The sequence below is a fragment of the Heliangelus exortis genome, chromosome 3 (genome assembly GCF_036169615.1).
Source record: "Heliangelus exortis chromosome 3, bHelExo1.hap1, whole genome shotgun sequence".
In the NCBI taxonomy this organism is placed as follows: Eukaryota; Metazoa; Chordata; class Aves; order Apodiformes; family Trochilidae; genus Heliangelus; species Heliangelus exortis.
This window is the reverse complement of record NC_092424.1, coordinates 27,399,410-27,427,226: the sequence shown is the minus strand read 5'-3', so window position 1 is coordinate 27,427,226 and position 27,817 is coordinate 27,399,410. Positions and strand designations below refer to the sequence as shown.

Genomic DNA, 27,817 nt, shown 5'->3' with positions numbered 1-27,817 from the left:
GTTTTGTTTTTGTTTTGTATTTGAAAGGGCATCCAAGTGGATAAGGATGCAGATAGATATTGAGTACAGTAAGATATGAGGTCTCTGACATCTTACTGGCTTCTGAATCCCAGCACGTATGAGAACAAAGAAGCAGTTCATGCTCCTGGATAGGTTATAACATGTCAACAGAGACACAGGTTATACCTCCTGAAGGATCACAAAACATACTTCTCCTTTCTATGAGTTTTATGTTTTAAGCACCTTGGCAAAATGGTTTTGCCAGGCTGAGCCATATCTACTTAATTGCATCAGTGCTACTTTTCTATTTCTTCTCCATACAAGCATCTTATCAAACGATCTCTATTCGTTCTGCTCTAAAAGGGCAATTAAATATTGGTGTAACTTAATTGTTAAGATACAGCTCATTATGAATAAGGCTCTTTGTGAACAGCAGGATTTAGGGCCTTGTCCCAGTGCCTGTCCCAGCCAACTCACAACTTCAGTATGAGACCTGGGTTCCTGTTACTCTCCTTCCTCCTTTTCCCCATTGCCTTTGCTCCTGTGAAAGGAAACACACTCCAAACATGCTCCTGATTTGAGCGATTTGGGATCATCTGCTGTGATTCATGCTTCCTATACATTTTAGCCATACCCTTCCCCAAGGCAGTGTTGTTTCTTAGTTTGCTTTAACCATTAGAAAAAAACCCAGTCATTTAATATGATCTAATCTAGGGAGTTTATATATGTGTATGTGAATAAGCATTACACTAGCATGAGAGCTGTCCCTATATATGGTTGCATTACCAGCTTGGCCTTAAAAGAATCTGCCCTTTCGTTTTTGGATGCTGTTCTGACAGTGTTCCTGTTAAGCTGTTTGCTTTTGATAGCTAGAAAGATTCATCCCTTCCTGTTAAGTAACTGGTTTAGTCCCTTCAGCATAATAATATTCAAATTAATGTGCTGTCATGCAAGAAACATAGGTTAAACAGCAGACTCTGTGCTGTCCCAACAGTGACTGTTGAGATTTGAGTACGGAATAGTTCTTGTGATGGCCTTGGGGGAAAAGAAGTGCACATCTGGTAGGCAGCTCATGAACTGGCATTTGAAGCACTTTAGAAGCAAACACTTTGAGCATTAACATACATTTTGTATCACCATTATGTGAAGTTTGTGAGCATGTTTGTGACAGGGTTGGATGATCTGCTGGCACACACTGGAAGCACTGATTTCTTCCATTAATCTTTAAATAGAAAATACCCCATGGCTGATGTAGTTGAAGTACAAAACCACCAGAAGGGGCAAGTGAGATTAGATGCTTGTAGTGCTATCTTCCCAAGTCCTCTGGAGCAGCGTAGCTGAATCTTGGGTGGAAGGGCTATAGGCACTTTTAAGTAAACAGGCTTCCCTTTTAAGTAAACGGGCTACATGTTGTAGGTCAGATTAGATGGAAATTACATCCTCTGTTCAGCCTGCAGAAAGGAAGACATAAGCACCTCTTAGTCTGCTGTAATGCTAAAGCTCGAAGCTTCCTGGCAGGTGAAACCTGCTGAGTTCATGCCAAAGCAAAAGACTAACACACTTCCCCTTCCCCCCTGTGCTGTTGTGAGAGAAGCAACTGGAAGCTGGGGGGAAACAGTAACTTCTGGTGTTTGCAAAGTCTGTGGCTAAATTGCATAGCCTCACTCAATGGACTCTTGATTTAGCTGTGTCATTAAAAGACCATGGCAGTCCCAGCCACTTGTCATTGCCTTTTCCCAAGAATTAATACACCCTCATGATATGTTTGAAGAGATGCTTGTGTGAGTGCCTCTTAACACACTTCCATCAAAATGAGTTAGCAAAAACCTCTTACTTGATCCATTTAGGTGAAGTCTAGTTCAGTTTTGACCAGGTTAGGGGGTGCCCAAATGACCCACTTTGAAGAGAGATCTGATAATTTCCACAAGAAGTAGGACCAGCTGAGCAAGAGGGGCCAATCTGATTCAGCAACTTCTCCCATTCCCTCAGCTGGAGGCAGAAGTAGAGGCCAGCTGCTGCCCCATGCTGCACACACACACACACACACACACACACACACACACGCGCGCGCACGCACGCACACACACACACACACACACACACACACACACACACACACACACACACACACACAGGCTCATTGGGCAGCCAGCTGGCAGGCAGACATGCAGCTAGTCTGTAGTTAAAACTGTAGAAGGATTTTGTACAGAGCAGCTGCTGAAAATGCCCAGCAGACTAAAGCCTCTACAGGATCCTCAAGCTATCGTGTTCAAGCATTTGTCCTTGGTCAAGAGTTACTGCCAGTAGAGGTCCAAGTTATGGTCAAATTGGTGTCAAAGTGGATTCTCAGCATTTGCATTGCCAATTTGTAAAACAACTGCAAGCATACACATTCCTCTGATGTCTACAGTATTGCAGCTTTCTCTGCAAGATGTCTGATGCAGACCTTGTAGAGCTATTTGACTCACAAGCCCACATATCTCATCATACATGAGAGCTGCTATCTGCGCTGGGAAGGGTTTTCTTATTTCCAACATGGTGCTGATATTATGATCGTTGTCACAGGGGTTACGAGTTTTTTCCTGGCCATTTGGTTGGCTTGAGTCTGCTGATGAATTTTAAACTCAAATCTGTAAGTTTAGTATTTTCATAAGATTTGGAGTACATTAAAAATATGAAAGGAGATGGTAGGTAGTGCGTAGGAGTTGGGGCAGGGAGGATACCTATATAAATTACTTGCCAGGGCTGTGACTTTATGTTGAAGAGATAATGACTTACAAGATTTAAAATGTGTCCTAATAATTGTGTTCTTGCTGAGGGGTTTTTCTCTCTCCATTAGCAACTTCTAGTGATCTCATTATTTTTTAAATGAAGTCAGTCAATGGTTGAAATAATATTGCTACTTCAAGAATAAATTACAAAATTTCCCTTTTTTTTCAGATTAAGTGGCAGTTTAGAGGTGGCACAGATGCCACAAACGCAGATGTGAGGGAAGTGAATGAACAGGGAAATAGTCACTACTCTCTTTGGTTTGGGGCCTGGAGAAAGATGAGGCCCCTTCAGGCAATTTACAGCCTGATGTTGACCTTCCTTCTGTGTCCTACCCACTCCTGGCTAGGAGTGAGAGTAACCAGGAATAGTAGCTGCCTGTTTTCTGAGGAATCTCTCCCTGATTTCTATTTATAAGGATTCAGTCAATCTATGTCCCTTTTATACAGCACAAAGTGATGAGGCAGGGCAGTGTGTGTACTCATGTATTTTTTACATTTTTTTTTCTTAGGATTGTTTTCACTTTTATTTTCAAATAGTTAGGGTAAATCTGGCTGCCCTAAAGTTAGCTTGTCTTCAATATAGTTTACTCGTTGATTTAAAAACAAAAATAATGAGAAAGATTTGTCAGTGTAGCATTTGCCATGCAAAATGTACATGCAGCTGCTTTGAACTAAATTCCCAGCAGAAGCAAAAGTATTTTGAGACTTCCCAATCTTAGCAGGCTCTTTTAGCAGACTGTTTTGCAGACAGAGATCTGTATGAGATGTACTTCTCCAGAGGTCCCTTCTAGCTAGCTAGGACTGTACTGCCCATCTACCCCACTGAGACATATAATCAGCTTTCAAGGGGGGATCCTTCTGGACATAGCAAGTTAATTAGCTTTGCTTGTGAATGTCTGCCACTGAAGTGACTGATTACTTTTTGGAGGGAATGGAAATTCTTGTCTCTAGAGTTTAAAGCAGAAAACCCATGCAAATTTATTGAAATCTTGCTGGGCAATACTCTTCTCCATATGTAGGGCATTATTTCCAGCAGTTCAGTTTCATTTTCTGGAGTCGTCAGGTGCTGATAATTTAGAGTAAGATATAGTTTTAACCTGCCTGACTCTGGCCTGACCAGTTTCTCAGAAGCTGAGAATCTGTTGACACTGATAGACTAATCTAAGGCCAGAGTGGTAAACAAGTGGTTTGCTGTTTAGACCTGTTTAGACTAACACAGTTAAGGTGTCCACCGCCCACTTCCAGGTGAGGTGAAGATGTCTCCTGTGTCAACAACACAGGAATGTCCTCACTCCTCAGTGGCCATGCTAACTTCAGTGTGTGGACTCTTTTCTCCTTAGGAGCAGGATCAACTTGATGCCCCATGAATCTTATTAGGTATTTTGTTCATTCTTCAGAGGAGTATCATGAGGGTTAACTATTTCTCTGCTCTGAGCCAAGGCAGTGATTTTGTGCCAGAGGATTCTGGCAGTAACCAGAATCCTAGTGATACTCTGAGAGAGGAAACCATTGTTAATGATGTTGACGAGGAAACATCTAATGGAAGCTGAACCAGAGCCTGATGTAGAAATTGAGAGACCTAAGGCAAACAAAGGGGAGAGGCTGGAAACCTTGCTGTTTGCTGCCTTCCACAGCAGATCTTGAAAAAAAACACCAAACCTCTTTGTCTTATTTTCCTGTTCCTCCCTATCCAAACACAGGCAGCAGAATGGCTCTCCTGAGGCTGAGCTGTGCTAGAGGAGGGGAGGAGATGTGCTTCTGATGTGCTGGTGCTGATCATAATTTCCCTGGGAAGACATGCAAGAAGCATGCTTCAAATAGAGTAAGCAAAACCATGATTCCAGGTGGGGGCTAAGGCCCTAGCTCTGCACAGGCTCCAGGAAGGCATCACTATGGAGTCAGTCAGCACGGCAAATTATAAATACATTGGCCATGTTACTCTTACTTAGGACCAGCACTCTGAAGGAGTTTTTATTCATCTTACTTGAATAAAATATATTTTCCATACTGTTTTTCTCTATCAGTGTTTTAAATCTTCATGATAAGAGACCAGTGATACCTACCTGCTGTGCAGTGGTCCTGTGAGGTGCAAAAGGGCTCACTGTACCAGCACACGAAGCTAAGCACAACTTAGCCCGTTGAAGTTTCGAAGTATTTTCTTCTCTGAATCTCATGTGGTTTCCAAGGCCCAGTTTAGACACATACAATGACAGAGGATAGATATCTATTTTCCATACATGGCACTGGTTGTTCAGCAGGAAGTATTCCTTGCTTTAAGAAGGTGCTGAAAGTGATTCTGTTCTGCACTCCAGAGTAGAAGCAAGCAGGATGATTATCTTTGGTCACATCATTTTTTCTATTAGTGAAATGGCAAAACCAGACATCTGAGTTGTTTCAGACTGTGAACTTACCCTGTGCTTCCTGATCTCACAGCTTTTCAGTTGTCCCTAGTTTATATGCAGGGTTCTTCAGTTCCCCTGGCAATCTGCATTCTTTCTCAAGCTTTTTCCTGGTATCTTGGGCCCTTGAGAAATTACAGCCTTGGCTTGGTTTCTATGTGGCTGAATTACTCCAGCAATTCACTGCCTCATCTGGATCCTGCTGCTGTACAGGCTAAAAGGTATTCATGGCCTTTTCCAATGTTTCTTGGTGCTATGCAGACTACACAGTGTACTTTCAACTTGCATTCTTCCTGAATGCCCCCAGAAGCAGGACAGCAGGCTCCAACATTTCCTGACACTGTGGCCCTTTATAACTACCAGAAGTTTACACATTTGTCATTCAACTCACAATCTGCTTCACTGTTTCTAGCATCCTGTGGTTGCTCTCTAATTTGCTAACATGCTATAGCCTTGTTCAGGTTCAGCAGCTGCTCCAAGAAGGTTCCTAAGGCTGGGAAGCTTTTTGCTGAACACATTTTTCAGATTCTCCCTCATGCTGTCTAGCAATGAATTTTTGTCTACTTCATGATATAATTGAATTTTCCTTGACATATTTCTCATTGCTTCTTTATTTACTTTTTCCATCCATTATCTCCATCAGCATGTGTTATTCCCCATAAAATCTGGACACTGACTTTATTATTTCAAACCTCTTCATGGACCCAGCAGTTGTAGGCCTTCTTGATGCAATTGTATTCAGTAACATTCCCTTGTGATTGTCTTTTGTCTCCCCAGCAATTCTCAGCCTTCTCTGGTTTTCTTCATTCCTTAGGCTTGCATCTCATTGCATTGTGAGGCTTTCTCAGACAGCTCTGTCATGTTGATGTCTCCTCTGGTTTTCTGTATAACCCTGGGACCTTTTTTGATGTATGTATCTTACTCAACTTCCCTTATGTTCCACAACACTACACAGGCTTTTCATACATTATCAGCAACTTTAATGGTACTCTGATGTCCCCTGAATATTATCTGCCTCTCTTTGATCTTTCCCAGCTGAATCACAGCACTCTCCTAATATCCTTCTCTATATCCTCTATGATCTGCACAGGCACCTATGGCTCACTAATGGTTATTTCTATATTTTTTTTTAAGTTTCAGTAAAAACATTTTCACTCATCTACAAACATTCACAATCATGCAGCCAAAAAGGACTTCCTGGTGAAGTTCAAGCATTCACTTTGTTTCTCTGCAATTTTAAAAAGAAAATAGGAAGGTAGCTGTCTTAATGAATTTTGGGAACAGGAGATTGTTACAGCATTTGCAGAAATGCATATGAGCAGTGTGAGGCTCTTCTACTAAGTGACTAAAGTACGATAAGGATTATACCATGGTGAGCTTGCCCCATGTGTAAAGACCCCACAAAGAATAAGACTAGCAATGTTCTCCAAAAATTGATCCATAATAGCAGTGCCTTTTCTTTAATAAGATGCTTTTCTTTAATAAGATCTTTAATAAAGATGCTTATCTTTAATAAGATGCTTCTTTAATAAGATACTGTTCAATGCAAATTCACTAGTAATGTTTGTAAAGTACTTGAAATATTTGGGTGATGGGTACTGTGGAAGTTTAGACTGCTGTTATTCTTACATTAGACATCTTTACACATAACAATTAATAACAAAATCCTGAGATGGATATGGTAAAACAATTTTTACTTGCCTGCTAGCTGGCCTTAAAACCTGTTTGAGGTTCAAAGTTTTTAAACAGAAAAAAGAAACACACTGAAGTTTATGAAGCTGTAAAATTGGCTTCATTCTAATATCATCTCTTTGAAAATGCGTGAGCATGAAATAATAAAATTTACACTTTTTATTAGCTATTCATGTGGTAGCATCATCATCATCATCAGACTCATCTCTGCTGTCATAATATAAGCCAACTGTGTCCATTCTACATGGTTATAATAGAGTGAATATTTCTTCTTCAAAAAAATTTGAACTTTCAAGCCAAACTTTCCAACTTTGACTCTCTCCTTGTCCTCAGTGCTTTGATTGAGTAAGAATCCTAAAATAAGTTTGGTCCTGTAGTTTGTCGTGTACAAACATACACTCCCATTCCTGGTTTCCACTTACAAAGATTACAAAAAAATTCATGTGATATAAATCATACAGTAGTGCATTACAGTTTTCTTTAGTTCCTTAGTCAACCATACTTTTAGTTAGACACAGAAGTAGACACCACATTGAACTATGCAAGGGCTACATGCTTATGTACTTACTTTTATTTCCTTTAATCTCAAGTTCTAATGCAGTCAACACCTTAAATACAGATGTATTATGGCTTATGTACCACTGAACTGCCGGGGAGGGAGGATAAAAATTTTATCAATTGGGGTAAATGTTACAGTGAGGTGAATTTCTTTCTGCATGAAAAGAATTTTCAGCGGAGAAAGGAGAAGCTCAAGCTGATGCCAGCTATTTTTGCCCTAACCAAGTTCTGTCATCCAAGCTGCACAGGGGCTGTGCTAACTTTGCAGAGGGGTAATGTTAGCTGAAGCTCCCAGATATATGCTTCCACTGATTCCTGCTCCTTCTCTCCCCACAGCCCCTTCTAGGATAAGTGCAGGAACCATCTCAGGCAGGTGGACATCATCAGATGGAGTCTGTGATGGTTATGACAGCTTTGGATAACTTAATTCAGCAAGTGATCCTGTATTGGCCTACAGAGGTATAATTTTATTTTTTTTAAACATGAAAGCTGAGCTGGACCTGGCAGCTTTTAAAACCTGGAAGATATGAAGGGAAATGAAAACGAAAAAATACAGAGTCTATATTACTTTTGCATCAGATAGATGTTTCTTTTATTGTTTTTCCTTAGTAGAAGTTTCCCCATTGTGAAGGATTCCTTTGTGCGTGCAGAGTGGGCTCGACTGCCTTCCTTCTAGATATAGGCTGGAGAATAACCATAAAATAATTTAGGCTCAAATGGATCTCTGAGGTAACTTGCTCTCTGATGATCCTTTCCTGACAGGTGGCCCATGGTGAAAATAAAGCCTTTAAGTTTAGATTAGAAAAGCATTTCTTAAACTTCTTGTGAGCATAGCCCTCTCCTAAAACATTTCTCTTCCCAAGATTTTCCTGAGTGCAGCACTTCTGGCCATACTGGGGAAGAGCTAACTACTGCTAACTGATAGCAACAGCTCAAATTCCTCCAAGGTGAGGGAGTGAAAATTTATTTTAATTTACTCACTTGAAGTGTGGAGATCCATTTCTCTGCCCTGGAAGCACTGCACTGCAGTGAGCAGTTTGATGAACTTGCAAAAGTACTTGCAGCCATTTCTCATGCCCATATCCTGCAGGAAATGAGCAGCATTGAGTAAGTAGATTAATCGCTGTTCTCTATCTCATTTTTAACTGTGTTTTTTCTTTCTGTAATTTACTTAAGTTGATGGTTCATACTTCTTAGTTAAGAAGGGATATATTATTTTCATTCTCTTAAATGTTTTAGATTCCTTGTGATTCTGTTGGAATCCTTTTTCACTGCAAAGAGTACTCAGAGCTGGTTTTGACACAGTGCTGGGTTAAGTACCAGAACAGAATAACTGCTGGTTAGCAAGTAAGTTGAACATGGACTTGGCAAAATTAAGCTTTCTTTTGCTTTTGCTTTAGAGTATGCCTCGTGGCTAATGTAGCTTCATTAGCTCTAGCAATGGTCATTCTGTCTTGGGCCTCTGTATTGATATTTCTCCAAATAGGTGGGAAACTTATTTTGCAAGCATCTTGTGACAAGTGGCTCAAGTGACATGGGCCACTGAACATCTAGAGAACAAATCTAGGCTAAATTCAGAATAGCAAATTAAAGGTAGAAGTCTCCACATTCAAATAGCAACAACAGATTAGTCTGGATCAAATTTTTGTCCTTCAGCTTCTGTTTTGTCTGACAACTGTCTACTTAAAATAGCATTAAAATGAAAAAGAAAGGAAGCTGTGGCAGGGCTTTCAGCTCCCCTGCAGAAGATGTTTGAAATACACATCCCATCAGTTCTCAGCATCCACAATGCTATAAAGCAGTTCAGAAAAGAAAGGGAAGAATAACTTCTCTGAATGCAGCCAGAGAAGAGAAGTTTGGGAGAGCCCTGGATATAATTACCTGAGGCGAAGTCCAGACAGGAGAATGTGGAGCTAAGGAACAGTAAAGTCCTGACTCTGCACAAGGGATCCAGACAAATTTAAAAGAAATGGCAATAACAGAAGTGGGGTTTGAGCATCTTGGAAGATGTCTGAGAGGGTGAATGAATACAAACTTAGGCCTCTAGGGAGTCTGATAGCAAACAAATGGAGCAAAATTAAGAATGGAGGAGTATAATATGTGGCATATTATTTTACTAAGTGTTACTTAGTAAAATTGTGTTCTATACATGATCTTAGAGAACTAACTTCTCTAAGTTCATTTAACCCTCTACCCAAGCCAAACTATGTGAACAAGGATGAAAACAAAAGTTCTCTCTGTTTTGTTCTTAAATAGCGATGAATAAGAACTGAGTCAGATGTGATAAATATGGTAGATCTTTAAAGTAAAATTAGGTTAATTAGCCACCATTAAAGGAAAGTTTGTGCAGGAAGAACGGTTTTTCTCTCCCCAGCGAAGTAGTCCTGGTCTCAGCCGGGAGATTCCTTAAAGAGTAGTTATTCTAACACTTGGTCAGCACTGGTACCAAAGAAGCATTTCAGTTTTCCTTCACTCATGCACTTTTACAAAGTCTTCCTAACTTCAGAATCAGCAAACCAATGTACCCAGTTGAAGGATGATAAGGGGTCTGCTAGAGACTACTTTTCATTTTAATGTCCTGTTCTGTTTTAATTTGTGTTTGTTGGGATATATAAGTGTGCTCAGGCAGCTGCCGTTGATCAGACCATGCACAAAGCTTTTTGATGCTTCTGAACTGTTCTCACCCAGGCACTCTAAACAGCTTATAAGGTTTGTCAAAGAGAAGTGGTTTAAAGAAGAATGCAAATTAAAGGGAAAAGTGGACAGCTGATCAGTGAGGGCAGGGTAGGTGGTCCAGAAGGCAATCCTAAAAAAAGAGTGTCTGGAGGCCACAGTGGCATGAGAACATGAGGAAATCCAAGTGGGGTAGTTGGATTTGAAACTCTGCATTCTTCCCAATGGCAGTTTTTTTTCTTCCTTCCCCTTAACTCAATCATTTTTTCACATTCCTTTTCCTCTGCCTCATTTGTTTTATTCCAAGAGACTTATTTGTCTTTCCTGGCTTGTTTGTAGTGCATCTGGATTTAGACATCCTGATAATTCAGTTCTTCTGAAGACTGTGGTCTAAAAATGAATGTTGGGGTAGAGTTTGAGGTAATATGAAATTACATAGATCCAATGAAGTAAAGTTTAGTTTAGCCATGTAAAATTTCACTGCTTGAGCAGATGCATACACAGTGAATATTATTGCATTGCAGCGTGTCAGAAAAAGAAATCTTCTGCTCTTTCCAAGCAGATTATTTTAAGTATGAAACACATACCTATAAATGTCTTTATTTTGCAGTTTTGAAAATCTAAGCATGGAAATGTATTATGTTAACACACAATATACTTCAAGAGACTGCCTTCTACTCAACACATTAATTTTGAGATGCAGGAAATCTCTAATTAGTTTTATTTGCCTGCATGTATTGGTTTAATTGTGTTTTATTTATTTCTATAATATCATGTGTGTTTCTATGATATTGTGTGCTTACCACACACAGAAAACTGTAAGTTGGGGTCAGAGTGCAAGCTCAGACAATGATCTGCAATTTTCAGCATGCTGTGGGATTTGGGGTTTTTTTCAATTTTATTATTAAACACAGAATGAGAAGAGCACAGAACTGGTTTATCTTGGTCACTGTTCTTATATGATTGGCTTGAAATCTAAAAAATATATTTTAGAGACAGCTTTGCTTCTGATCCAAGGGAAAGTACTGATGGGAATTAGTTAGGCACTGCTACTTTAAAAAAAAAGGCAGCTAATTAGAATCCACATTTTAATCGTGGTGCCTTTGAAAGTAAAACAAAATCAGTAACAATCTGAAATCATGTCCCCTGCTGCTTTTCCCTTTCGTCAGCAGATGCCCAATTTCCACTAATGCCAAGAGCATTATTCCATTTTGAGAGATGAGCTTTGGTAAATTTTTCTTCCACAGCTACAGAAGTTGCTGGTCCAAGCTTCTCACCATGCTGCTTTGCTGTAGGTTATCACCACCACAGCAATGTTGGTAGAAGAGAGTACATCACACCTCAGTTTCTTCATTGAAAGCTCAGTTGTCTACTTACATTTGCCTTGACAGGATTTTAAAATGAATTTGCACTGATTCTCCCATAGAGGTGGGAGCACAGGTTTCCTGCTGTACTCTTGGCACACTGTACTCCATTAGGAGGATGGGACATCTGAGAGTGGCAGCTCTTGACACTACCACAGTATTCGTCTGTCAGTGCTGGGGGAGGTGTCAGTTTGCCAGTGTATGACAACTGTGGCAACAGTGAATTAGGCAAGAAAGAGACTGGGGACTTGAAAGGCAAAACCACCCCAAGATACAGATACATAGAAATAAGGGCACTTATCTGGACCTTATACTTTAAGGTCCAAAGAAGAATTCACATGGGAAGTAAAACTATTGGAGAGCTACAGCTCAACCTCTTCCTTTTTTAACAAATATTTTCTTCTCGCTTCAGTCTACAGTCTGTATTCTCCTGCTTTGCTTAATTAAAAAGGAAAAAATAATAATACCAGAGATAGACACCGGATGAGCTGGGGGGTTGGCAGTCAGAAATGGAGCTGCTTGTCAGTAGTTGCAGTGCTATCTGGATGGGTTTGGATTCTGTTACCAGCTAATGCTGTTTAGTGTCTTTCATGAAATGATGCACTGTCAGACCAGGTCCTAATGACAGCTAATGCTGCTTTCCACCAACTGGGCAGAAGAGGATGAGCAACCAATGGACATCAAGTAATAAAATTGCTTTCAAAAAGAGAATTATACTTTGAATGAAAGTGCAAGGACACCGTGGTCTCCATTTGATCTATCACCTGCCATTATATTAGAAGGTACCACCCACTTTAAATGTTTGGTGTTCAAAGATACAGGCATACCAGCCCTAACTTGTCTTTAGGTCCAACCAGAAACTCAATGTTTAGAAAATCCATTTTTAATATTAATTATTTACCTTAACCCTGGCTACAACCTAAGTACTTTTGTCCAGCAGTGCAGTTGCTCTGGGAACTACTGAGCCCATGTCTTTTTGGTGTGATGTTGAAAATCAAATTATATAGTTTTAGCAACAGAATGATAATCAGGGTCAATGGAAATCTTTTGGTAGGATAGTACTGTGGATTCTACAGTTTTTGTCAGAGCAGAGAAGAAAACAAGGCAGACTATTATGTTTCATTACAACCTCTCTATCACTGGATCTCATACTGATACTGCCAGGAGGTTTGTTCATATATTAAAATTATGTTGACATTAAATTTTAATCAGTATTTATTTTCCTGTTTTACATCTCATTAAGAAAATCTCTCCTCTAGGCTACTTCTGCTCCTGCTTTCTTTCCCTCCTCAGATTTTCTTCTGCTTAGCTATCACACCCCTGCACATCTTTCTTTCAGCCATTGCCAAATCTTTCCTCTTGAGGGTCTTCATTTTCTTCCCTCACACCATTCCACCCTCCAAAATAATCAGCTGTGGGCAGGCTGATGACTGTGATGTGCTGTTGCTGGTCCTTTCAGCCAGGAGAATACACCTCTTGAGAGCATTCTTTTAAGATACCGGCAAACTCAAGCAAATGTTAAAAGGCTGATGTCATAGTTGGAAAGCTGCCCAGAATCAGTTTTCATTAAAAAAATAATTAAGACATAACCAGGTTATAACTCTTAAGACTATAGAGGTGTTCTGAAGACTAATACAGGTCCAAATAATTACAAAGGGTGCAAAATCCAGGCTCGTGCTTCATTCTTTGTGAGATAAAAAAGAAGAAGGTAAAAAAAAAAAAAAAAGTAATCATGTGAAAGAAGCACAGAAAATGGAGGTGGATAGGCAAACAAAGATCGAGAAATAAAAGCTGCTTTTGGTTTTGTTGGAAAAGTGTGAAAAAAAACAAAAAAGAAATAAAAGCCTAAGGGGTAAAAAAAAACCCTAAGAATGAATACTAGTTAGATAAGCTGGGGGTTGGTTGAATTCAGTTTATGTGCAGCTATTGAATTACAGTCCAGATTCTTTAGACTTCAAAGTTTTCCATGAAAAGACTGTCTCTCCTCTGTGCATACAGAACACCTGACGACTTAGTGACTGCTGCCACACAAATACTAGTGCTAATAATAACAAGTTGAAGTAATTCTTGTGCACCAGATAACTTAGTAGAACTTCTGCATGAGGTAGCAGAAATAACAACTGTATAAAAACCAAAGTGGTCAAAGGAGATGTGCAGTGGTCCCAAGGTCAACATCAGTTCTCATAATTCCTATTTTCTGAGTGCATTGACATTGCAAGTTCTTTTTAAACTATTTTACGTGTGTAATATGCACTATATATGCACTCTCTCACACACATATAAAAAACAATTTCTTAGTGTTTTGGGGAAGGAAAGTTGATGATATTTCATGTTACCACACTTAGTTCCCTTTGCTTCATTGGGAGGGCTGGAATTCCAGATCCACAGATTGAAGCAGAGGTTCTTGGACATCTCTTACTATGTAGAACTGTGCAGGCTGCAGAGAAGACGAGGCATACACTTTTATTTAGTGGATCTCGGGAGGAAAAATAGATAAATACTACAAGTCAGAAATTCTGGTTTCAATTCCACATTCAAGGAGGAACACAGCTATGTACAGAATCAGCTCTTTGGAATGTTCATTCAGTTCCTCTAGCTTTTCCCTCTTACCATACAGATTTCTCCCCTTACCCTTACATCTTGTCTCTATCCCTGTTTTTTAGTTTCCTTTCTGCTTCACACACCACTGCTGTGTTCTGGCTGCTGGAAACTCCTTCTCCTAGTCCTTGTCCTAGACTCTCCTGCTTCCAGGATCCACAGGTCAGTCCCTGGTACTCCAGGTATCTACCCTTGTATCACACCACAGGGCTGCTCCTCTTACTCTCCCACCCAGCTCCTTGTCACACTACACAAGCTTAAGCTGAGGCTGTCCATTCTTCAGTGAACAGGTACAAAGCAGTTTTCAGAGGTTTGGCCAAAAAAAAAAAAAAAAAAAAAGGAAAAAAGAAAAAGGATAGAGGCTACAGGAAGCCTTAATTTCCATACCTTTACTATCCATAATGTCATGACCTACTTTATAAAATTGCTACATCTACTTTGAAAATTGCAACCAAAGACATCAGTTCACCTTAAACGAATTCACAGCCTTTCAGCCTTCCTGGGAGGGAGAAGTGATTACCACGCAGAAATGGAGGCACAGGGGCATCAGAGGGCAGTTTCAGAGAACCACAGGGGGAACAGGAGGGATGGAGGGACACCCCATTACCCCCAATCCCTGTTGTATACAAAGTATCATAATTCTCTCCCTGCGGTGTCAATTGATTTAGCAAATTAACAGTATCGGAAGCATGTGCATTATAGGTGTGCCAGGAAAGGCAGTCATCAGCCTTTCATCTTCTTGTGCTCTACATAGGACAGGTACAAATGGTTCTTTCCCCAAAGATGTTGACAATCTAGGATGCTGTTTGATGTTGTATCAGTTACACCAACAGTTAAATTATTTGTGACAGAGCCCAACCTACTCGAAGATCCTTATGACTTCCAGGATCATGGCTTAAGAAATTAAGTTAAAAATTAACTCATGACAGTTTTTGCTGACTTCACCTCATCAGCTTATTTATCATTTAGCACATGATCACAGCTGTCACTGGTTTACATATGAAACATAAGAGAGGTTTTATTCTGAGATCTCAATGTCCCAAGGCCATGCTTGTGTATCTAGAACATATGTAAGAGAGACAAACTTTGTTTTCCAAGTGTGAAAAGGAAATTGTTCTAATGTGAGACATACATACTTTCCCTTTGTTCCCAAATATGGTAAAGACCAGTAAACCTTTTTGTGGCCTGTAGTGGGACATCACATAAGAATGCACAGTTCCAACTTTTTTAGGCATATACTTATACAACAATCTCAGTGTGGGCATCCAGAGAATTAGTGGTTATGAAATACTGAACAACTTGCTGTATAAAAACTAAATGAAACATAGCAAAGGAATCTCCCTTCAAATCACATAGCCCATGAAACCATTCTGGTCTGTGGCATTAGATTTTTTCCATGTTTATCCAAGGTATCTTAGTAAGCATATCATGCATGCCATTCACTGAGTCTGTGTACCAAAATGCAAAGTATGATGACCACAAGCAATGTCTGCAGTGCTTGTAAGATTGTCAGAAAGGGGGACTGGCTGATGTTGCTGCTGCTGTAAAGTATCTTTTTTCATTAATTTTTGTGAGAGAAGTGGCAGAAGTAGCTCTCTTTCTACTACAAAAATTCAGCTGTTGTTTTGTTGGATTTATACCTGTGTAACTTCCTTATACAAAGAGGTAGGAGTTGTACACATGTTCTGTGAACTTAATGAGACTTCAGAAAAGGTTGTCAAGAACAGCAAAATGAATATCTATTATTTTCAATTCAGAACCAACCCATTTATCTTTTCTGTTTGCTAGAAAGGGCCATTTCAGGGTTTTTCTGGTGACTGAAAAAAAAATGTAATGCTAGATGCAGGCTTCCTTCTGTCCCATATGTCTTAAGTGTACAAAGCTTTTTTTAGAGAATAGCTTTCTTTCAGGGCAAACCGGTTCTTACTAAAAATAATTCTTATGAGATCAGATAAAATGAAAGGAATGTGTCTGGCAGATCCTAGTGCCTTATTTACAAAAATATGGCTAAATCATCTTAATCCAGCATTATAATACAAGGAGAGAGCTGAAGAACCTTCCCTGTTGCCCAGGGCCATAGCTGAGGGGCCAAGAGTTATTTGGGTGGTTATGGTCAGACGATGCAAATGGTCTGTACATTATGTCTCCTCCCACCAGCCCTGGCCCCTGGGTGGTTAAAAAGGCCTTTTTTGAAAAGGCACAGGGACAATTTGAACACTCATCTGGGCACCTGCAAACACAAAGTACAAAAACCTACTCAGATATGTATCTGTTTCATTTTAAAAATCTAGGTATAGCTATGTCAGACCTAGAAAAAACACCAAGGACTGGCTACATGCATGGAGGTGATTTTCCCCCCAGCAGGTCTTAGGGTTGCACCCAGCATGAAAGTTATACTTAGATGCCTTTTCACTGTTAATGTTCTTGACTTCAAATTTCACAGTTCCGCCTCCTTTCTTCGTATGAATGCCTTCTCTCAAGCTTTTATTATCAAACAATGCCAGACTCTGATCTCTGGTGAGGTGTGCTATTTTCATTTTTTTTAGGCTGCTGTTGAGGTAGGCCTCAAGTCCCCGAGGACATCTATTTTAAAAAATGCTCAGTAAATATTTATAATTTGTTTGTGGGACTTGATGCAACATTTGCATACATTATTTAATAACAGGTATGGACCACAACTGTTAAGCTGACAGAAAGATTCGTATGTAGAGAAAGATTCATACGGTTAGAAAGACTTAGGGTGATTTTGCAGATTGCATTTATCAAATACCTACATCAGTAGACAAATTTACTGCACATGTATGTTCAGATCAAGTGCAAGTATAGATAGACACCTTTCAGTTGCTTAAATATTTGTCCACACAATGCATTGTGAGTTGCTAATCCATGCAGTTGCTTGAACTGCATCAAACTAGCTAGCTTGTGATTTTGTGGTCTGGTTTCAAATCTAGCTTGCTTTGCTCTTTATTGATAGCAAAACTGAAATGTCTGAGATGAGTTGGGGTCTTTTCCCCCCAATAATGCCCTTATAAAGAATTTTCCAAATAATTCCCATATAAAAATTCATTGATTTAGTGCATTTAAAAAACGTCCCACAATCAGGTTAGCTTTATTTTTGAACTAGAAGAAGAATCCCATGATACAGCTGCTCATTTATAATTCAGCACTAAGCTAAAGAATCAAGAGCAGAAAATGCATAGCTGTAAATTATGCTAGTAGCCACAGAACAACATAACACTGAGCAGCCATTTCAGGTCTTTGGTTGCTTTATACCCTTTCTACATAATGGAGCCTGTTAAATGAATACTTATGGGCATCATTCATGAGGTTTGTGTTTTGTACATGAAATTCCAAGTACAAAAAAATAGGCTTGCAAAGTAAATTGTCTGTGTTCTGTACAAATTAGTTCAAGATACTTTTTTTTTAAAGGCTTTTTCCTTTCTAGGTGTAACAGTATTATTATTCTTTTAATAAAATGTAAACCCAGTCTCTCTGAAAAAAAATAGATTTCAGTGGTATTATTTTAGTCAGAAAGAATAAAGGTGGCAAATATGCAGATCCTCTGATCCTTATTCAGAAGGATTCCCAGAATGTCTTTACATGGACCAGATCCTACTACACAAAACTGAAAAAAACCACTGTTGCTGTTTCATTTCAGTGAAGCCCAAACAGTGAATGGAGAAGAGGCTTTACCTAATAAATGTGAGTAGTTCTAGTCCACTTTATTTCCAATGCTTTGTTATTGAAATTAGCACTCGCTTTTGAAAATCTGCTTATGGATAGATGTATTGTTTTTCCCAGTGAGAAATAATCCAGGTGTCCAATCAACTCAAGTTGAGCATTCATTACTTAAGTCCATTAAAATAGTGGATGCCCCTTCTATTTGATTATTTGCTTCCAGAGAAAGATTAGAGAATTAATTTTGGTTCAACTGAATTGAACCAAAATCATAACATTTTGTTTCCAGGAAAGAACTTATGAGTATAGATTAATATAATGTTGTACATTTATGTCTAGCTCTAGAGGTATCATTTTGATCTTCTTAAGCAAAGTTTGATTATGAGGTTAGTTTTCAGACTTTACTGATTTAGTTTCAGAATGTAAGTACAGCTTAAGATTCTCAATACTCAGAGACCTGGGTGGGAGCATAAAGGGGGAAACATGATTTTGATTTCAGTTAATTTTTAGCTTTATTTCTTTTTCTGAGATCAGTTGTCTATTTCTAAAAGTGTTTTCATTTTGGCAGACTCCTCAAATGAAAGGCTTATTTTGAGACATTTCCTGTTGAGTAACTGCTGTTGCTGCTGCTGAGAGGTAAAGGAAGATACAATACTGAAGGGAACTTGTGGCAACATCATGGTAATGGCAGGCATGAAACCACAGACTGCCAAGATCTTTTCTTCCAACACAGAGGAGCTTAGCAGACAGTGCAGGGGGAGAACCCATAAATAGCATTAGCAGATCTAGCCTTCCAACCTCTTAGGTAAGCTCTACTGGACATGTATTTTGAACATGGATTATGATTTATATTTCACTTGATCATAGCTTCTAACACTTCTCTTTTCTTGTATGAAGTTGGCTTTGCAAATGATTTATTTTTGCTGAGCAAAAGAATTCTTCCTCATTTATTCCCATTTTGCTAAAGACACCAGAAACCAGCAAAGCAGAATTCTGCATGGCACTCCCATTTGGACAAAACCATGGTAAAGAGAAATATCAGGAAAAAAATCTGTGAGGAAAATTGGGGAAAAATTGTGAGGCGAATATTCAGAAATCTTGGCATTTTGAGGAATTCTGGAATACCACTGTTGCCAACTAGGTATTGCTTTCAGTATTACCCTACTAATGACCACCATTGTGCAATTACTCTGCAGTTTCTGTACTCATCTAAAACTCTTATCCAATTTCAGTTTTAATAAGAAATTTAACATTAAACAAAGGGCTTCTTTATGTAACAACAGAAGATACAATGAATATGTGATATTGGACAGATAAGAGGAATTTTTTTTTTATTGCCGTGTAGATGTTCTGCTCTTACATTTAAGCCTTTTGAATACGTTTACAGAAGTGTTTCCCTGGTTCTTGCAGTCAGTAAGAACTTAATTTAATTACTGTAAGAATGCAGTAGCTGGATAGAAATCATTAAAAGGGTGAGGTCAGCATCTCAGGAGACCTTAGGTAGAAACTGGGTTATAGAAAGTTCTTAGCTTTTGAGGAAAACGTGTAAAGGATTTAGCAAATACACATAGTATATATATATAGGAACAGAAACAAATTTATGGCTGCTTGAGAGCCCTCACAGAAACCAGACAGATGTGCAAAAGGTGAAAGTTGGGGAATTTCAGGGAGAACTGCTTATGAAGCTGGGTCATTTTGTGAATTGCAGCTAAATTAACAAAATTCTTAGAGGAGGAACAAAGACTGCAAGGCAGTCTCTTGTGTGCTTATTTGATGTAATTAATGCATTTTGAACCACTTTTTTGGTGCACAGGGATCTTAATTATAGCATAACACTCATACATAATTGATGTAAAAGATCTTAATGAAAATGAAAATACAAGGTGCTATCTTTGAAACTAAAGGGAAGAGGAAATGTCCTGTTGTAAGGTGGGTCAGTCTCATCTGATATGCATGGGCTAATAGTCCAACTCACATAAGAAAGCAACACTCTTAGATACTTGTGTAGCATATAAAGCAGCCTTACGTTGTCATTGGTGAGACTGTAATGCAAAGGCAATGAGGATAATTTGCTTATTTTATGAGTTAAAAGATCTATTCCAAAACTCACCTGAATATACTACAAATGAAGGTCTTTGTAGAAGTCAGTTCAGTGACTAAACTGTGCTCAAGCAGAGCTCCTGTGTCTGAGATCTTCCTGCAGCCTATATAAGGCTGATCTTCCTGAAAAAATCAACCCCTTTGGGCTTTCCTCAGTGATCCATATGGAAGTGGAGGCAAGGACACCTCTTTCTTAGTTAACATGTGAATGCAACCAGTATTCAGGTTTGAAGGCACCACTTCTAGTGATGTGCTTTGACCTAATATGATCAGATTGATGTATAAAATCCCACCAGGATTCCTTGGACTCAGCACTGAAAAAGCACTGAAAAAGTTCAGTGCTTTATCTAGGTCCTCTCCCTTCCCAAGCATGGCTTTCCACAGCTTCCAACCTGATCTAACTTACCAGAAGAATAGTCAACCTAGCAACTGTGGAACATGAAACCCCTGCACTTGGTGGGATGGGGTGGCTCATCTCCCCGATCAGCTGCCCTCCAAATACACCATCTATTCCAGACTGTGGAGAAGCATGTGAAGTGAATGATGGTTTTTTGCCAAATGAACCTTGCAATGTGTCTTTTTAAAAATTTCTTTTGAGATTCCGTGATGAAGTAAAGAGATGGAAGGATGATGGATAGCAGATTTATCAGAATAAACACCCTGCCTTCTTTGGCTTAAAACCAAAATTAAAATGATAAATGCACAGCCCACATCTACAAAGGCAGACTGGCTTTGGTATTATATTTTCTCTAGGATCAGATTTAGAATAATGGTCTATGAAACACTATTGTATGGTATTAAAAAACACATTCCCTGCATTTATAGATCCATATATTGTTCTTTTCTTGGGAGAAATTATGATTAATTCCTGCAGGGTTTTGTATTTTTTTAGCATTATAACCTCGCCACATTTTTGCTAAAATAACACTTGTCCTGCTCTTGCTCTTAGCCTTTGCTTTAAAGGAGGACACAAGCATTTTCCTTGCTGCTGGGTTTTAGAAACAGGCTTGCAAATCTTTCCTTGCTTCTCATTCAGTTCTGCATTTTTCACCTTAACAGCCACCTTCTCTGGAAAGACACAAGCTTCTCATCTTTCTAGCATTTTCACTCTCACCATGTTCTCTTACCATCATGTCAGCTTGCATTACTGATGATTTTATGAATACACCCAACCCTGTTAGATGGTAGTGGTTATGTTTGCTACCAGTGGAGTGGTCCTAAACCATGAACAGGTGAGAGATGGAAGGCTTTTTATTTCTTTCCAGATATGCCAATATTCTAGCTGTACTGTTGTTTTAATAATAATAACTTCAAACATTACAAAGCTGGCACTTCCCCTCCACCCACTGGTGTAGTCAAAGCAGAATGAATAGGACATTGTTTTAAGAGCCATGTTTTTAAGATTGCCTGAACAAGCCAATCTCTGGTCACAATTAAAAGGTTAGAAATGTTCTGCCAGTCATGACAATTAAATGAAATGATTGTCTGAGCATCTCTTAGGGTTATAAATCAATCTGTCTTCACACAGTTGTAAATTTTTTTAAGTCCACAGAATGTTTTTGAGTGACAACTCTAGTAGAAATAGTGTCATGAAATGTGATTTCTGTTTGTGTTCAGAAGAAAACAGCAGTCACTGCACCTTGAATAAAGACATTAGAAGAAACTGAGCTACGGGAACACTGAAAAATCTTATTTACTAACATAGATTGGCTGATGTCTTAAGGATAGCTGATGTCTGAAGAAGCCCATGATAAAATGTACAGCCATTCAGAAGAGAAAAATACATTAACAATATAATTTATCTCAGTGTAGCAGGCCTAACAGAAACAAGGAAATTTTTACAAAGAACTTCCTGACAGTGGAGTGTATTCCAGATTGTATAAGGTTGTTTTTTAAACAAAACTGTGGAAACTGTCTAGTGAGGAGCATTTTTTTCATTGGTCTTTTCCTATCTCTAGATCTTTTTGTTCTCAAGAAGCTTTCTTACTAGCCAGTTAGAACCTCCAGCATTCAGCAAGCATTTGAAAAAGGCCATATTCCTATGAAAACCTTTATTTTTGTAATGTACAGTACATTTTGATGAGTGGTATGCATGGCAAGATGTTGGTTGACTGATGTACCTGACTTCCTGACTGCCATGCCAGTCAGTGGCAAACAGTAAGTATGAGTTATTCAGAAAAAAACCTGTAAAATGGGAAATAGGGCATGAGACAGTTCTTTTCTGTCTGAGGCTAGAAGAAGCAGGAGAAAACATGTCACTTTTTTTGTAGTTGTATTTGTGAGACATGGGAGCTCAACTAACATAGGAAGTGGGAAATAAATACTCAGCAGAGAGTGATTATTGTTGAGATTCAGATCCCTCATCCTGGAAGCATGACTTACAGACAGTTGCAGGGAATTCTTTCTCATTGATATTACAAAGCATATCTTAATTTTGATTTTTTTTTCTAATAGGTTATAGTAATAATAATGGCATGTATTAGTGTTACAATCTCTTAGGAGCTCTTTTCTTCACATCTTTTTATAGAAACATTGATTCGCTTGGCAAGCATTTTTGTGATGTTCTTTCTAAAATACTGAAGAGGAAGAATATTTTTGCAACTGCTGCTCTGTGTATTTTGGATCTCATGCATGATATATTGCTTACTAAATTTGAAACCCAATTTATAGAGTTGGCTATAACTTTTGCCAGAAAGCAAAATCTGCAGTGCTGGAGGACTAAAGAGGTTATCATCTCCTTCCTAAGCGTCTTCCTTTATTGGGATGATACTTGTAAGTTATTTACAGCTTTGCAGACCACAGGTGCTCACTCACAATAGCAAAAGTGTTGTCATTCATCTATAATTAGGGCATTATTTTTATTGCAAATTATTCCAACTGGAGTCAGTGGAAAGTAACACTTTCTATAGTAAAAGTGTTGTCTTCCATCTATAACTGGGACAGGACTTTCATCGTGGGTTATTTCAGCTTTGCAGTGAATGCAAACTAACCAGCAATAGTAACCATGTTGTCAGTCATCTAATATAGAAGGTAGGAGAAAGGAAAAAGATGGACAAAAGACAGAATATATTTGTAATGGAGTCAGAGAAGAATATTCCCAGGGTTTCACAATCCATTTTGTAGTTGTTTGGGTTGGGCTATTTTGTACATTAAAGATAAAAATGCCAAGTGCAAGGTAGTTTTAAATTTTGGCATAGGCATAGGTAGCTGAAGGCTAACACCACCTTGTTTGGCATCTACCTTAACTCAGGCAAAATGAAGGGTTATGGTGCCATGAACATTCTCCAGTGAAGTCAAATCTCTGCCAGTGTTGATGCCAAGAAGTGAGATAAGCAGCTGCTTTCAGAACACAATGCAGTTTCAGCTAGAATATACCAGATAATTACTACCAGCTGAGTTAAGTATTTTAAAGCTAGCTCAGCTATGGGAGAATGCAGTGTAGACATGCCCTTAGAGTAATAGCTCTTTTAGGCAATAATCCTGTCCCTTTTTTATGCTACAAGTGCACTGTAGGCACTTAACAATTGTTAATAATAACTAATTAGTTATGGCAATGGCCCAAGTTCTTGGCTGTGGCTGAGGAACTTAAAACATAATTCATATGGAGTTGTAAGAAAAGGTATCTCAAAACAATCTTAACCAAATCGTGGGCCAGCTTTGTGCCTGGCATTTCCTCCGGCATAAGATAAAGCAGCAGAGTACAATTTGTTCTAAAACATTAGTGAGGGAGACCAAATAACATACTGAATACATTGTACTGGTAAAACACAGGAAGAATGCAGAATTGTGGCAAGTAAGAACATGACGAGTATAAAATTAGATGGAAAGTAAGAGGCGAGACTGGTCTATCACAGTGGTCCTAAGTCAACATGGCATCTCAGAAACCACAGAAGTCAGCAACAGAATGAAGGTGAATGAGAGAAGGGTCAAAACAATAATCATAATTTATCTGAGTGTCAGAAAAGCATTTTTACTCATAGTACACAACACATTGATTTTCACTTGAAGGCCAGAACTTACCCAGAATGAGACTTCAGCCTCACTGAATAGCCTGCAGCACAATACAAATTCTTTTCATGGTAATTCCAGGAGGAAAAAATCCTTTTTTACTCAAGGAATTTTCACTTAAATATTTAAATCTACTGAAAACAGACTGAAAGACACATACCATACTCCAGGCTCATGACTACAGAGGCTTGTGATTATATTTGCTGATGCTATTTGACAGTATGAGAGGCATTATTAGGAACCTTGGTGGAAAGATACAGTGGAAAGCTTCAGCTGTTGTTTTCATTCCTCTCTGGAGGTGCTTGATGGAAGATCTATGAATTGTTTACTTCTATAGCACGGGGCAGGGTATGCTGGTTGGAAGACCAAACTTCATCTTCAGGAGTCAAATGACTGTTTGAAAGCAAAGGATTTGCTTCCTTTTCTGGTTATGTTTTTTGCTTTTTTTACAATAAAATAAAAACATTCCATTAAGAGAAGACCTTGCTGGCTATTGTTGTCATTATCTGCTGAGTCATGCCAATAGTTGCTTATTTTAGCATTTTTAAAGCATTTTAGAGATAGTTGACTCCCTCTCACTCAGAAGACAGTTGAGAAATACTGCACAGTGTCATAAATAAAATAAAGCTAAAGAGGTTTTGGTTGAAAGCCTTACCTTTAATGGTCTGCTATGCAACACTTATGCAGTCAGATGACTCATGGCAACCTGAAATTGAACATGACTTGAGGGTGAGGGTGAGAGAAGACAGGAAGAATTATACTAGCCAGAATATTTTAACTATATATATAGCATCTGGATGTTCATCTGCAGCTAGCCATGACCTCATGGAACTGATTCAGACATCAGCTCTGTGTCTGGTCCAGAGCAAAAGATGCATTTAAAAATTAGATTAACATAATCAGTGACGAGAATAACATATTGAATTAGTCAATTCACTTCTCTTTTGATAATTTTAGATGCTAATTTGGAGCTGACATGAGCATGCTGTCAGCCATTTTCTTTTAGTCATTTTTGAAAGCTCCTATCATCAGAGACAAAGCTCATGCTTTGTGCTTGCAATTCTCTCACTTGTATTATATCCTATATTGCCTTTTCTTTCAGTACTACTTCTACAGAAAATAATGCAAACAAGTGAAATAAAAATATCTTTTCCTACATATTTGAAAACCAAACTCTAGATATACATAAAGTAAAAAGAAAAATAAACTTTAAAAAACCAAAAGCACCTGGAAAAAACCACACTTCCCCTCACTCTAGAAACCTCTCTGTGTATCCTACATTGTTATTTACAGATCATCAAAAAAGGCCAAGTTGATCTTGCCTAAGTGCTGCTGTCCTAGGACACTGACTATAGAAAGACATATAGAGATCTTGGCTACTTTTTCCTCTTAAATACAAATAGATTTTACAAAGAAACAAGGACCACAAAGCAGGAGGTTTTTTCAGAGTAGATGGGGAAAATCTTGTTGTGAGAGTAAGGTTTACTCTGCCTTTTGAAGCTTTTTGATTCCTCTAGAGTCTGTAACATTAGTCATGAATCATCCTCATGACCCTGTATTAAGGGTGATCCATGCTGATGAGATGTGGTGCTCTCAGCTGGGGTTGCTCAGGAGCAGCCTGTCAAGCCTCCTGCATCTAGCTGATATTAAACAGAAACACATTTTCTTCTGGTTTGTGCCTGGGTGAGCCATTTCTCTAGCATTCAAAAAGCCTTCATTAGCACACCATACCACTCAACTTGGCCTCGCTTAGTCTTTGGAAACATCTGAAACATCTGAATTCCAGTCCTTCTTTGCAGCTGAGTGGAAGAAAAATGCAAGAGGGAGGGATGAAAAATGGCTTTGGGGTATTTTGAGCTTCTTGAATCTGGAGGAAGGAGAGCATGAGCATAGTCCTCAGACTCAGCTTGGAAGAGCCATTACAGGGTTCTGCCATGTAAACTGTCAGGGGCCTCAGGTTACAGGAGTGACACCACCAGCTAAGAAGGCTTTCTGTCACATTGTTTTTGTCATTGCTGGAAGAAGGGAGGGCAGCGAGAGGTGATAGGAGAGGAAGGCATTAACAGCCATGCTGTGCCACTTAGATGATCTTGTCAGCAAGAAAGATAATGGCCAAATCATGCAAAATGACTTGGACACATTAAACAATTACAGCCTGAGAACACAAGAGCCACTACAAGAGATTACAGATTTCTCAATGCATAATTTGGTATCATAAACATGTACATGACACTAACCCATTCTTTTGCTAGACTACTTTAATTTCCTGACAATAAAGAAAGAATAAATCTTTGACAATAAATAAATCAATAGACCTGCGAAGAAAGGCATTCAGCATTTATAATTGAGTTCTCCCCTATATCATTTTGACTCCTCTCTTTTTCATGTAACTGCTGATATGAGTTACTGCAGATTTAGTATTTTGTTAAGATTAGTTCAATGGGATTTTTGACTAAGCTAGCATTGAGAATGACTTTGCATTTGGTGACATCTGCAATGCCAGCATGCAAAATTATTATTCTGGCATTCTTACAAATTCTGTTGTACCACAAAGCTTGTCTTGATAAATCCATCTATGACCATATCTGATTTGGCTAAGAAAGCCAAGTAATATAACACAAATAGTAACACTTATTTTGCAGGAGTAACAGCTTCTGGTTATTTTCATTGCCTCTCAGGTAGACTTGTAGCCTTTCGGTGTTTTTTATATACCTGTGACAGTCAAACTTCTTTTAGATTTCACTAATAAGATCATTTGTACCAGAACAGTCACATTATGATCCTGACTTTTTCTGGTATAGAGTAACTGGGATCTTGGAATAAAGCCCTTCTGACAATCTCTGCCATTTCTTCTATTGATGTATCTGCTGAAGTCCATTAAATACATATATTACATATATCTATATAGATACATGCATGTATCGGTTAGATATAGATGTTAACATTTCTATTTAACTGCCTTAAAGATACTTTTCACTGTCAGAACGTGAAACCTAGATCATAAATAAAGATATATATGCATTTCTTAAATTATTTGCCTTTTTCTATTTACAGTATAGAATGTAAAAGATACATACACACATTTATTTCTCACATACAATATATTTTTAATAACCAAACCCTAGTAAATACATTTATTAGGAAAAATGAAATCAGAGATGCAAAAGCATTAGGATGCCTAATGTTGCTAGAAATTGCAAAGATACTTGCTTGTTAACGGAGATAAAATGGGTATTTGGTTCTTGACCGAGCTAAACGCGAGCTGGGCTAAAGTTACACCGTGTGCTAGATCCGCTGGGAGTACTGAAAGCAAAACGTAAACTTGTATTTGGCACGAACGAGGGGCTAGAAAAGATGTAAAGATGGAATAACATTTTTGTACTCCTGAAAACGTGTCTTAGGCCACATGCTTCCGAGAGCACAGGAAGGCAATTGGTAGAACCACACAAACACAGCCTGACTTCCCGGTCGAGCTCAGACAGTGGGGCTGCTAGTTTTGTTTTTTCCTACGCACTGACTCCAGAGTCACCAGTACACCCAGTACCGCTTACCGGGGCGGACAGACCCGAGGCTCACCTCCGGCCGGGGCGCGGAGGGGAAAGGCTCTGCCAATGGAGGTGTTCACCGGCTGCTTCGGCAAGCCCCAGACCCCAGGAGGCGACAAGGTCCGCTGGCCAGGACGCGGCTTCAGGGGAGCCCTACCTGGCCCTCGCCCGCCCCGCCGCTCCGAGGGCTGCTGTCGAGGAGCGGGCGGGAAGCAGGGGCTCGCTGCGGTACCCTGCGCCGCCGGTCCCCCGGCCCCGCAGGAAAATGCCGTGGAGACGATGGGGAAGACGCTGCTGTGGACGACCGCTTCTCCTGAGAACGGGCTGAGAACAAGCGTATCCCGGGAAGGCAGCACCTCACCTGAGGGAGGGCGGGCGGTCGGGCGGTCAGACGAGCGAACGGACGGACGGACTGACGGACGATCGATCGA

General features: G+C 39.2%; 2 long non-coding RNA genes across 3 annotated transcripts; one reads left to right on the top strand and one right to left on the bottom strand.

Annotated features, from left to right (window-relative positions):
* On the bottom strand, window positions 1-27,798 carry LOC139794334 (uncharacterized). Of its 2 annotated transcripts, XR_011725075.1 has the most exons (4): window positions 24,497-27,798; window positions 13,794-13,894; window positions 8,402-8,504; window positions 1-1,451 (listed from the first exon to the last, which is right to left on the bottom strand). It is a non-coding gene; the product is annotated as an uncharacterized lncRNA (long non-coding RNA). The 2 variants fall into 2 exon arrangements; XR_011725076.1 differs by lacking the exon at window positions 8,402-8,504.
* On the top strand, window positions 20,933-24,320 carry LOC139794333 (uncharacterized). Its single transcript, XR_011725074.1, has 2 exons — window positions 20,933-21,990; window positions 22,361-24,320. It is a non-coding gene; the product is annotated as an uncharacterized lncRNA (long non-coding RNA).
* Window positions 27,799-27,817: the final 19 nt, after the last annotated feature.